At 38.8% G+C, this 13,861-nt stretch overlaps 1 long non-coding RNA gene across 1 annotated transcript in view; it reads right to left on the minus strand.

The window, feature by feature from the left end:
* Positions 1–7,357: 7,357 nt before the first annotated feature.
* Positions 7,358–13,861, minus strand: part of LOC110741899 — an 82,680-nt gene continuing 76,176 nt past the window's right edge. The window contains exon 4 of the long non-coding RNA XR_002518905.2: positions 7,358–7,375. This is a non-coding gene — a long non-coding RNA (uncharacterized LOC110741899). The remainder of the gene's footprint in view (positions 7,376–13,861) is intronic.

The following is a 13,861-nucleotide window of genomic DNA, read 5'->3' on the forward strand; positions in this document are numbered from 1 at the left end:
GGTAAACTCTTATCGGAAGAAAGACATGTGAGAAATTCCTTAACTTAAAAGCCTGTGGTTCAAAGAAGAGCTGGGAAGTCAGTCTCTTCTTTGCGTTTCTAGAAATATTGCAGTTAGCATGGCACCTCATCTTACTCAAAGAGCCGGCCCAGTCTAGAGCCTTTGAAATTCTTGGCACAGGCTCCTGTGTGGTGCTCTCTGGGAATGTTGACATTCTCAGGGGAATGTCTACGCCAGGGGTTTTGGAATAAGGCACGAGGGAAGTTTCTGGGCTAGAATGGAGTGTGGTCTGAGAGGTCAGGTAGGATGTAAAAAGAGAAGCGAATTTAGAATTAGATTTTGGTTTTCCTGTTTGCTGGCTGTGTGTCCTCTGTAAAGTTACTTTACCTTTCTAAGCTTCTGGTCAATCTTCTTGAACATGGACATTATACCTATTTTTATAGAGATACTATAAAAATAAAATGAGGTAATATATTCGTTTGCCAGGGCTACCATAACAAAATACCTTCAGCATTTTGGGTGGCTTCAGCAACAGAAATTTATATTCTCATAGTTCTGGGGGCTGGGAGCCCAAGACACAAGGTATTGGCAGGTGTGATGTCTTCTGAGGCCTCTCTCCTCAGCTTGCAGACATCCACCTTCTCACTGTGTCCTCACATGGCCGCTCCTCAGACTGTGTGTTGTCTGTGTCCTAACCTTATAAGGACACCAGTCATATTGGATTAGGGCACCACCCATATGGCTGCATTTTACTTAATTACTTCTTTAAAGGCACCATCTCCAAATACGGTCACATTCCCAGTTACTGGGCATCAGAGTGTCCACGTACACAGATGGAGGAATCACAGTTCAGCCCACGGCAGCTAGTGTATGAAAGGGCTCAGCACACAGGAGGTGCTTAGTCAATGTTAGCTCCCCTCACCATTTCTTCAGGCTGTAGTAAGAGATTCAAACTATTAATGACATTTACTCTAAAGCGATATTCCCCTCTGAGGCTGCCTGTGGGCAAAGGGCTTGGAGGCAATACAATGAACATAGGAGATTTAATAGAGCCAGAATATTTAATTCTGCTGCCACTTTTGAGAAATTTGAACTTGTATCAAACTCATCATTTCTCTGATTCAGTTCTGATGATAATAACTAGCTAACAGGGTGAGTGTCAAATTTATAACAAAGTAATAGATCCGAAAGTGCCTAGCACGTTGCTTGGCTTCTGTTAAATGCTTCATAAATATTTCTTTAGTTGGGCACGGAGGCCTTTAGTAAAGTATACAGTGTTAGATATATATGAGATATTATGTTCCCTTGCTCCCCTGGCCTCTAAGTTTATGAAGTGGAAATACCCACAGGTTATAAAAGAGCCAATTTTCTGGCACCTTTCATGCTGTCTCCCAGGTGACTAGCTCCCTAGGATGTGCAGGGGTGGGCGGCTCCACCTTAGGTGCCACCTGAAGAGAAAGCTCCAGGTAGCTATTGTTTTTTAAGGCCCTAAGGGAGAAACTGGAGTGGCTATTGCTGCTGTTTTTACCTCTGTGGTGCTAGAAATCAGTGAGAGAGCTGTGTGGAGCCTGGGAGGTGCCTCTCACGCTTCCCAGCTCCTAAAAAGACACACAGAACCCTCCATTTCCCTAATTAATGCCTCTGGGAACCAAATGTGCTTTAGAAGCTTCTATGCATAATTGCGCCTCCTGAAGGCAGGGCGAGGTACTGTTTCCTCTTTAGATCACAGGTTTCTGCCATCATGTCTGACAAATGGTTAGTGCACAAGCAGTGTTTGATCAATGGGTGCCGGATTTCCCTGTTCTTGGCTGAACTGCCTTTGAAAGTAGTAGGAGTCAGTCTCTCAGGCATTAATATTTCCCAGAACCTTCTCCATCTCCATGGAGATAATGTCTTGGAGAAGGCTTCTCTCAGCTGCCAGAACCCCACAAGAATGGGGAGGGCTCCATGGAAGAGAGGAATTCCAGTCTGTGTGCTTCAGCAAGACACTGTAAGGTAAGAGTTGACCTGTATGGCTCGGTCTTATTTTTTATGGAGCCAGCTATTGCTTTTCATTTTTGTTTTCTTTGTCCCTTGAGGCATTACCTCTCCAAATGCTCTGGTTTATTGAAGCCCAGAATGTGAGTCAAATGACGGCGTTAGGTCCATAGGGGATTGCCTTCATGCTGTTGATGAGACACTTGTGTGGGGAATGAATCTCCAATTCACTTATCCTGCTTCAAAAGACTGGCATGGAAATTCAGTAGACAAAGACACTTAAAGGATATGATTGAAAAATCCAATTTGTTGAAGTTTTCTTCTACGGTGAAAAGAGATGTGTGTAGGCTCCCAGGACTGCCTGAGAATGCCCAGTGATGTCTAATGTAGAATGATTTCATTGAATTATTCCCCTGTAAAGGAAAATTTTGGTTTGTGCAGTATCCTGATATAGTACCTAATTTTTTTTTTTTTTTTAAGAAAATCTTGTTGGGTTACAATGATTCCTTTTTAGTGGCTAATATTGACTTTCTTGAGTAGAGAGGTGATTTTTGATTATGGTATTTGCTAGCAAAGAGGAAGCCATGGTTCTCCAGAAAGTTAATTTAATTGTGGTGATGTTACTTGCTAATATAATGTTCCTGGGAAAGTAAATGCTGCCCAATATTATTTCCTGGCATATGTGGTATAGAATCTTGCTGTGGATTGGTGGTCCTGCTTCTACTTTGGATATGGGTGTTCTTACCCTGAAAAGGAAAGGTCCTTCATTCCTAGGGTGATGATAATTAGATAATGGTTGCCACGTATGAGGGCACATTATGGCTCCTTGCAGGTGACGAAGGATAATATTAATGGCAACCTCGATTTGGATATATTTGTTCCCCACCTCATTCCCCTATGAAGTAAGTTGTGTCTATATTCAAATTATACAGATGAGGAAGCAGGCTTAGGGAGGGTTAATAGCATGCCTAAATTTCCACAGCTAGTGTATGACCAAACTGAGATTCAAACCCAGGTCTAATTTAACTTTAAAGCTTTTTGTCTTAATGGCTACTCTCTCCTGCCTCTCAGTTTGGGGGTTACCTTACAGAACATCCCAACAGTAGTTCTCAAAGTGTGGTCCTTGAACCAGCATTGTTAGCATCACCTGGAAACTTGCTGAAATGCAAATTCTCAGGAAATTTCAAACTATTGAATTAGAATTGCTAGGAGTTCAAGCTTGAACATCAATGTTTCAAACAGGTGGTTGTATAACCTCTGCATTGAGACCTCCAGAGACAGGGCTTTTACTCTCCTGCAGGGCAGTCATACTCTCTGCTCTACTAGTTTAACTCCACCAATTGTTAGGAAGTTTTTCTTTATATTGGGGTATAGTTTGCTGCTGCTTAGTGTTCATTCATTGGTTCTAGTCCTTTTCTTTGTCCCATCGACATGATAGCTGAACACAGCTATTTAAACTCACACGATCAAGAACAGAAAATTGCTGAAGTGTTAAGAGCTTGTCTGATGGAAGGTGTAGTTTGAATGCCAGCTGCGTTTTTTGATATGTTTACCAGAGTTGCTTTATTCTTTGCCCCACAAGTAAGATAGAAGTGGAACATTTTCAAAAAGGAGAAAAAAGAAAGACTGAAGTGTCAGAGTTCCAGGGTCTACTGTTTCTTTAGGGAGTAGTCCTTCTAGCAATTCTGGGCCTAGAATATATTCTGTTTCCTGCAAAGTCACAGGTTGGATATCAAATCCCTCCTGATGAACAAAGTGGATCACTGAAACTTGAGTGAGTTTCGGCAGAAGGGCAAGCCTGGGCTGGTTAAATTACCATAGGTCACAGTGCTCAGGAGAGGTCAGCAGACGAGGAATCAGAAGAGATAAGTGGGTTATTGAATCTGTGTCCATAGGGAAGCAGCGGAATTCTTGTACTTCTCTTTTAACCTGGGTGTTCCAGAAAACAGAACCTGAGGCAAAGGGCTTCTGTACTGCTACTATATCAATTGCCATCCTGAGGAAAAAAGAGTGTTGGAAAAAGAGTGTGAGCCAGGGAAGAGGGGAAACCAACACAAGTGGATGCATTATTGAGTTGGCTTCTACTAAGGACGATTGCTTGCTTGCTCTGTTGGACTGGCTCTGCAGAGTCAGATGACTGTATTGTAGGACAGTTGTTATCAGGGGAGAAAGTAACTTTATTTACTGGCTACCATTTCAAATCTGTCAAAGGTTCATCCTACAGAGAATTAACTTCCCCCAAATCTGGATCATGTGTATGTGGGCTCCATCTTGGGTCCTACGACATTCCCATGACTTGTTGTCAACAAGATGGATGCAAGAGGCACTTGGTTACAGTCACCCAATGAAGCACTGTCAGATTTCACCTGTATGAAATTGGTCAGAACTCAGGCAGAACTGGTAATGGTAGCTGGACCAAGATTTGAGAGAGGCTGAGAGGATCTGAAATGGCCCATAAGAGGTTTCTGATACAATACGCCTCAGGTAATTCTGAACAAAAAGTTCCTTTATATACATTACAAAATTGATATCTAAACTTTTTCTTCATTAGTCTAAATGATGGCAGAAGATATAGTTCCCAGCCTGTCATAAATGTTGACATTCTAAAACAAAATTGGGCTCTGCTTCCAGGTATGATGAACTAAAACCCTACTGAATGACCACCCCACACTTCTTCTATCCATGCAGAAAACCACTGTAAAACCTGGCCATAAGGAGCATACAGAGTCTGGTGTTCAGATGTGCTTGGAGAGGGAAGACTATAGAACAAATATGTTCTATAAGACAGGAGCAAATAAGTTCCTGTCTCAGGGCTTTTGACTGGGACTAAGTCCAGTGCCCATGTACCAGCAGCATATATGACAAACTTGCAATCTTTCAGGCCTGAGGAGTAAAAAAGTGAAGTCAGGAAACCATAAACACTAAAGATAGTGAAAAAATTCTGAAAGGGAAAGAACCAGAGAGGGGATCCCCAAACACTATCTACCCACATCTCTGACTGACTCCTGAACTAAACATCTATTTTAGATTTTAGTTAAAAGTCTATTTTAAATTGAACGACCATTCTCTATAGTATTACTATACAATTGGCTAAAACAATATAAATGTATTACATACTTTGATTAATATCAACAGAGTAAAATTTTATTGCAAATGCATATCTTAATGAGCTAGATGAGATTATTTAAATGTATTTATATATTCTTGGATGAATATTATAATGTAAGCTAATGTTTTTATTTTTTAATAGGTGTAAATACTGGGAAACTTCATTTATATAAATAAGTAGATGGAACTGAAAGGGAGTTATATCAGTGGCAGCTAGCAGTTATTACTCATCAAAACGATTTGTAAAGATTTCTCAGCTAACATCTTCAATTTTGTAGGGAGCAAATAATTTGAAATCACCTGATTTGTGATTTTTTTTACTATAGGTCATTAGAGCTACTCACTTTCTTGTCACAGAAACAATATTTTAAACTGTCCCTTTTGGTGCCCTGGAGGGTTTTTTTTTTTTTTTTAAACACCCTCAGGTGATGCATTGAAGTAAGTTTTAGAATTAGTAGGAGGGGAATTTTTACTTCATTAACTTGGACAAGGTGATTATTAGTAAAGAAAAAGCTAGCATGAGCAGCCATGTTATCATCCAAAGCAATTCAGGGAAGAGTTTGGACAGGAGTTGACTATCTAGAAATTGATTTTGTAAACTACTCACTAGTATGTACTTCCTGGAAACTCCTTATATATGTGAATGCATTCTCCAGTTTGAAGACCACTGACTTGGAGAATAAGGGAGCCTGAAACTATCTATAGGAGCAAGAGACTGCAAAGAAAGTTTAGGTTTGAGAACCTGTCTTTACCTAGAAGGGTAGGAAAAAAAAATCCCAGGCTAACCCCAGCCAATAGCTTAGTGTAAAACTGGGAAACCTTTAGCTGGTATGGATTAACACAGTACGTAAAGTGCAACTGACAAAAAGTCTCGGATTTCTTGAGGAGATGGAGAAGAAAGTTCTCTTAGTAGTATGATGCAATGAATAATTGTAGAAAAATACCAAGAAACAAAGATGCAGGAGAGTAGCAGATGGATTAAAAAAAGGCAGTATCAGCAGCACTTGCAATAAGTGGTGGAAAGCCATGTTCATTAGATGCTGGATTTGAGTTGGAGTTGGAAGAAAGCTGTGAAAGCGTCCTCCTTCTAGACATATTAATAACACCAGAGGAAACCATCAGTTCAGTGAGGTTCAACCTAGGACTTAAATACCAGACATCCAGAATTGAAGTAGTGATGGCACAAAATTGAGTGTACTAAGTGATCAATTATAGTGACTGGTTATAATATGGTACAGAAAATAGGGTCCAGTCTTATGCTAACACCTTCTTTCTACATCATCTCCTTGCTGTGTCATGTGACCCTTTAATCACCTTGGACTATCTCTTTTGACTGTACTCCTGATTGTCATATAATACCTCAGACAGAGCCCAATATTTCAGATCTTGTCTCTGAACAGGCATATTGGAACTCTGTTTTTCAGTTCAGGAAAAGGGGTAGAGAATTATAACCATTGCCATTTATTTAGCATCTACTATGTGTAAGGCACTGATCAAAGTGCAATATCGGTCAACAGTGTGATGTGGGTTACTAAAGTAAAGAAGAAGAGAACTTACTCTATGGGGCAGTATTAAGTTTCTGGAGGACTACAGTCAATTTTGGTCATCACACTTTAACATGTAGTAGAATGAGTAGGATAAATTCTCAACCAAGATATAAGCATCAGGAAATTTTTAGCCACAAGTGACAAAAACCTGACCTAAGCAGGCTACACACGTTTTATAAAAAGGTATCATTGGCTCGAGAAATTGAAGAGTTTCTGGGGTAACTATTGCTGCAGGTATGTCCTGATTCAGAACCCAAATGATATCATCAGGATACATTTCTCCACTCTGTTTCCACTTCTGTGAGTCTTATCCTCATGTTCAAGTTTCACACAGGTTCTCTGACAGTTTTCCCAAATTTCATATCCTCACACCATCAAGCACAGTAAAGGACAGTCTCTGTCCCATTATTTACAGCAAAAGTGGCAGTGTTCACTCATATTGGATTGGTGTAGGTCATGTGTTTCTCCTCCTCCCTCTGAACCATCATTAGAGCCATGGGAAATAACATTTACTGATTGACTTAAGCCATTTGGGGTTCATTCCTGGAGCTGAGAGTGGGTTTCATGTAAACTAAACTGTAGGTATTTCTCAAAGGAAAATATGGGTATGCTGGGGTAAAAACCAACACTTGTCCAATTCATCATGTGGATAAATTTCAAAACATATGTGGTGGTCACCTTCACAGAAATTTAAAGTTGAAACTGATCTCAAATCATGTAGTCTAGTCTTCTTAATGGAGAGCCTAGTAAAAAGTCAAGGGGAAAATAATAGATTAAAATATTTCCATGATGTTGTATGGGAAAGGAAGTAAACAAACTGCTCTGGCCCACGAAGACTAAGCTAGGGTCTAAGCTAGGAAGTTGGAGGCAGACAGAACCTAAGGAATAAAAGGTTTTGATGACCATGAAAGTCTAATCTTGGAATAGAATTCTTTGGACAATAGTATATTTTCTGTTTTTGGAGTTGTTCAAATGAGGCTAAACATAAACATTTAGGGATATAGTAGAAAAAAATCATGAGTTGCATGGGGATTAGAGCCAATGACTGCTAAGCTTCATTCCAGTTCTGGCATCCTATAAGAGAACACTATGTGAATGATCATAGCAGCATTATTCCCAATGGCCAAAAAGTGGAAATAAATCAAATGTCCACTATTGAATGAACTGCTAAATAAAATGTAGTATATTCATACAATAGAATATTATTCAGAAATACTGATACATGCTACAACATCAATGAACCTTGAAAACATTACACTAAGTGAAAGAAGCCAACCATAAAAGACTACGTGTTGTATGATTCCAGTCCTATGAAATGTCCATCATAGGCATAATCAATAGAGGCAGAAAGTAGAGTAGTGGTTGCCTAGGCCTGAGGCTTGGGGATGACTGCTAATGGGTATGGAGTGTCTTTTTGGGATGATGAAAATGTTCTAAATTGATTGTGGTGATGATTGCATAATTCCATGACTATACTTAAAACTATTGAATCTGTACACTTTAAATGGGTGAATGGCATTGTATGTGAACTGTATATCAATAAAGTTGTTATTTAATAAGACGAACGCTATGAAATAAATTTTAGGGAGAGAGCAGAGCTTGGATATAGGGTTGTACTGTTTTGACAGAGGACTGAAAGGAGAAAAAGCCCAGAAGTAACATATATTACCTAGGGAGAAGGGCTAATTAAAATACAACTCTGTTCAGCTCTGTGGGGAGGTCAGGGCAGAGAGCCAGCAGCGAGAGGACAGTAGGCATTTGGTGTAGGTGAGGATGCTATAAGCATGTCCTGAAATGGACAAAGAAGACTTGTCTGGGAACACTGGGGAGAGTCTAAGGCAGACTTCCTCTGCTTCAAGATCTGCCTGTGCCCAGCTGTGCACATGGGCATGTCTTTCTAGACAGACCCTTTAGTCCCTCTACTCCCACATTCATATCCAAGCAGCTAAAGGCTTAATTTTTCTCCCAGCTCTTTTATCCCTTATTAAAATGTTTTCTTTTCTGATGCCTGAATCATTTGACATAATGTTTTTCTCCTCTCTTTGTTTTGTGCTTACCAGTGTACTTTCTCTCTCCTTGGCATAGGCTATTTCTTGTTTATTTTTAAATTATTATTAATAAGTTAACTTTGACTTTATATTTCATTTATTCTTCCCTTGGGTCCTTTATGACCTTATGATAAGGTTTCTTATGTATAAGTGTGAAGATTCTCTAATACACTTAAAATGAGGGAAACCAGTGTTTCAAATACTCACATAAAAAGTCCTATACAATAAAAATAAGGACAAAGTGACCTGACATTCATTTGAACAATTTATACGACAAAGAACTTGAGTGCCTCCTTGAAAGACTTTTTTCTCTCTCTGTATTCTCACTGATTCTTTATGACAGTAGGGGTACAGGTTTATGTCTTATCCAGGGTTTATTCAATGTATCCTCTAAGTTTTCACCCAACTAAACCTAACATTAGATTTCTCATTCATTAATCTACTGAATTATTCATTTATTTATCCACTCATGCAACACGTGTTTATTAAGCATTTACTATGTACCAGGCACCTTGCTAGGTGCTGGGAATATAACGATGAATATAAGAGTATGTCCCTTGCTTTCCTGACACATACAATCTAACAAGAGAGACAGATGTTAAGCAAATACTTACACAAATTTGACAAATTTATATGATTAAATTTATGATGTGTTATAAGAGGAGAAGTGTAAGTTATTGTGATAATATATAGTGGTGCCTTTTCTTTCTTGCCTTTCTTTCTACACTTATTTGCTAAAGGAGTTCCTGAAAAATATTGGCTACAAAGAGAAATATGGAAAAGAAAAGAGTCATTCATTCAACATTTCAACAAATATACATTGTTTTAAGTTTGGAGAATCTTCATAAATTCTAATTGTGCGAACATACCTACAGTGAGAGGAATTTCAATTACTCAATATTTGAAAAGACATTATAATTTAAGTCATTCAAGTAAATGGTTTAGTTAATGAAAGTAGAAGTGGCCCTAATTTAATGACTAGAACATTCACTTGTGACAAGCAACACTAAAAAAAGTTTTTGGCAACTTTTGATTTAAACATAAAGTAAGTAAGGAAAAACGTGGAGAGTATGTGTGTATGGCTTGGTGATTTTTTACAAACTGAACACACCTGTATAACCAGAACCCAAGTCAAGGGGCAGGATATTCCTAGACCTCCAGAGGCTCCACCCATGCCCCCTTTCAGTCACTGAATTCAGAGTACAAGAGGACTCATATTTTTGAGCACTTGCTGTGTGCTAGGCCAATGCAAAGTCTTTTATAGATGCTGTGGTGTGTTAAGAGTGGCTTTTCCCCCTCATATGTATAGTTGACATTAGTCATTTAATTAGCAAATTCTTCAGATAGCCAGAAAGGGTCCTTTGGCTCAGCATAGATAGAACTTTTGCAGTTTCGCATTCCTGGAGAATTTCCACAAGTGCTGGAAATTTCTATGATGCCAGGGGCCATGGAGCAATGAACAGAAACGGGGAAATGGCAGTTTCCCTGGATGTCTGTGTGCCAGGCCCTCAAGTGCGGGGTGCCAGGACTTCTCTTCTCGCCCTGCATCTCCTCCTTCCCCCAGGGGAAACCCCTCAGCCTGTGTGCCCCTCCCCAGTCCTCTCACCTCAGAATCCTCCTCAAGGATAAGGAGGATTGAGTTGTTAATTTCTCTGAATAGCAAAGATCACTGTAGGGTGAGCACTTCTTGGACTACTGTAATCACTCAAGGGTCTTGAATAATTTCCATAGTGTTTGAGGCACTACTCCTTTGAGTTCTGGGTGCTTGTGGCAGAGGACTGCAATGGGGTTTTAGATAGAGTCTGGCTGGGAAGAAAAAAATCTGAAGGATCCTGGTAGACAGGAACAGAAAAAGCCACCCATTGACCAAAGGAGGTTTGGCCTTTATGGCCAGAAACAATACAGGTCTTAGGAATTTGGTGAGCTCAGAATCTCTGACCAAGGCTTCTGTAAAACCATGCAATCTTGCTGCTTCTGAGTCGTGATTTTCCTCCACTATCTATTCTCTGGTGTTACCTGCCATGATCATGCCAAATCTTCTTTCTTCAAACCCCAGCCCCAACTTACTATTTCTTCCACTGTGGGGAGACAACTTCACCCCCTCCTTTGCTGCAACGTTTATAGTCACCAAACAAGGCCTTATTTCTTCTAGATTTCTTACTCCATCCCTGAACACACAGTCTTTTCATATGTTCTTTCATGCGTGTCCCAAAGCTACTCTCTATTCTTCCTCTCTGGTATTGTGCTTTCTCAGTAACTTAATCTCGCTCTATTCTTTTGTTTAAAATGTTTATTATAAGAGCTTTCAAACATATGCAGAAGTAGAGAACAGCATAATAATCCTCCCAAATTATCATTTTTCTACACTTACTTTATCACATTTTTTATTTCTTCTTCTTCTGCTTTCTTCTTCCTTCTTTCTTCTTCTTCTTCCTTCTCCTTCTTTCTTCTTTTTGTATTAGGACAGGTTGAGTATCCCTTGCCCAAAATGCTTGAGACCAAAAGTGTTTCTGATTTTGGATTTTTTTCAATTTTGGAATATTTGCATATACAGAATGAGATATCTTGTCTAAACACAAAATTCATTTGTTTCATATTTACCTTACACACATAGCCTGAGTTCCCATTTTCCTATTCATGAGCATGGACTATTTTTCCACCTGTTTGTGTCCTCTCTGATTTCGTTAAGTGGTGGTTTGTAGTTCTCCTTAAAGAGGTCCTTCACTTCCCTTGTTAGCTGTACTCCTAGGTATTTTATTCTCTTTACAGCAGTTGTGAATGGGAATTCATTCATGATTTGGCTCTCTGCTTGTCTTTTGTTGGTGTATAGGAATGCTTGTGATTTCTGCACATTGATTTTGTATCCTGAGACTTTGCTGAAGTTGCTTATCAGCTTAAGAAGCTTTTGGACTGAGTCACTGGGGTTTTCTAGACACAGGATCATGTCATCTGCAAACAAAGACAATTTGACTTCCTCTTTTCCAATTTGAATACACTTTATTTCTTTCTCTTTCCTGATTGCCCTGGACAGAACTTCCAATACTATGTTGAATAAGAGTGGTGAGACAGGGCTTCCTTGTCTTGTGCCAGCTTTCGAGGGGAATGCTTCCAGCTTTTGCCCATTTAATACGATATTGGCTGTGGGTTTGTCATAAATGACTCTTGCTATTTCAAGGTATGCTCTTTCAATACCTAATTTATGGAGAATTTTTAACCTGAAGGGATATTGAATTATATCAAAGCCTTTTCTGTGTCTACTGAGATAATCATGTGGTTTTTGTCTTTAGTTTTGTTTATGTGATAAATTACATTTATTGATTTGCATATGTTGAACCAGCCTTGCATTCCAGGGATGAAACCAACTTGATTATGGTGGATAAGCTTTTTGATGTCCTGCTAGATTTGGTTTACCAGTATTTCATTGAGGATTTTTGCATCAATGTTCATCAGGGATGTTGGCCTAAAGTTTTATTTTTTTGTTGTATTTCTGCCAGGTTTTGTTATCAGGATGATGCTGGCCTCATAAAATGAGTTTGGGAGGAGTCCCTTTTTTTCAGTTGTTTGAAACAGTTTCAGAAGAAGTGTCACCAGCTCCTCTATGTACCTCTGGTGGAATTCAGCTATAAATCCATCTGGTCCTGGGCTTTTGTTTTTTTTTATTTTTGGTTGGTAGGCTATTTATTACTACCTTAATTTCAGAACTTGTTATTGATCTATTCAGGGATTTAACTTTTTCCTTGTTCCGTCTTAGGACAGTGTATGTGTCCAGGAATTTATTCATTTCTTCTATATTTTCTATTTTATTTGCATAGATGCGATTATTGTATTTTCTGACCGTTGTTTCTATTTCTGTGGGGTCAGTGGTAGTATTCGCTTTATCATTTCTGATTGTGTTTATTTGAATCTTCTCTCTTTTCTTCTTTATTAGTCTAGCTAGCAGTCTATTTATTTTACTGATTTTTTTTTTTTTTTTTTTCCAAAAAACGAGCTCATGGATTCGTTGAGATTTTGAAGGGTTTTTCATGTCTCTGTCTCTTTCAGTTCTGCTCTGAGCTTGGTTATTTCTTGTCTACTAGCTCTGGGGTTTGTTTACTCTTGGTTTTCTAGTTCTTTTAGTTGTGATGTTAGGATGTCGATTTGAGATCTTTCTAACTTTTTTATGTGGACATTTAGTGCTATAACTTTCTTTCTTAACTCTGCTTTTGCTGCATCCCAGAGACTCTGGTACATTGTCTCTTTGTTCTCATTAGTTTCAAAGAACTTCCTGATTTCTGCCTTAATTTAATTATTATTTAATTATTTATCCAGAAGTCATTTAGGAGCAGGTTGTTCAATTTCCATGTAGTTGTGTGGTGTTGAGTGAGTTTCTTAATCTTGAGTTCTAATTTGTTTGCATTGTGGTCTGAGAGACTGTTACGATTTCAGTTCTTTTACATTTGCTGAGGAGTGTTTTACTTCCAATTATGTGATCAATTTTAGAGTAAGTGCCATGTGACACCAAGAAAAATGTATATTCTGTTGTTTTGGGGTGGAGAGTTCTGTAGATATCTATCAGGTCCACTTGACCCAGAGCTAAGTTCAAGTCCTGAATCTGTCTCGATGATCTGTCTAATATTGACAGTGGGGTAATAAAGTTTGCTACTATTATTGTGTGGGGGTCTATGTCTGTTTGTAGGTCTTTAAGAACTTGTTTTATGAATCTGGGTGCATATATATTTAGGATAGTTAGCTCTTCTTGTTTAATTGAACCATTGTGCCATTATGTAATGCCCTTCTTTGTCTTTTTTGACCTTTGTTAGTTTAAAGGTCTATTTTGTCAGAAACTAGGATTGCAACCCCTGCTTTTCTCTGATTTCCATTGCTTGGTAAATTTTCCTCCATCCCTTTATTTTGAGCCTATGTGTGTCTTTGCATGTGAGATGCATCACTTGAATACAACACACCGATTGTTCTTTATGCAGCTTGCCATTCTGTGTCTTTTAATTGGGGCAATTAGCCCATTTACATTTAGGGTTAATATTGTTATGTGTAAACTTGATATTGTTATCATGATGCTGGCTGGTTAATTTTGCAAGCTGTAATGTAGTTGCTTCATAGTATCATTGGTCTATGTACTTCAGTGTTTTTGTAGTGGTTGGTAATGGTTTTTCCTTTCCATATTTAGTGCTTCCTTCAGGAGCC

Source organism: Papio anubis, chromosome 1 (assembly GCF_008728515.1).
Source record: "Papio anubis isolate 15944 chromosome 1, Panubis1.0, whole genome shotgun sequence".
Classification (NCBI taxonomy): Eukaryota; Metazoa; Chordata; class Mammalia; order Primates; family Cercopithecidae; genus Papio; species Papio anubis.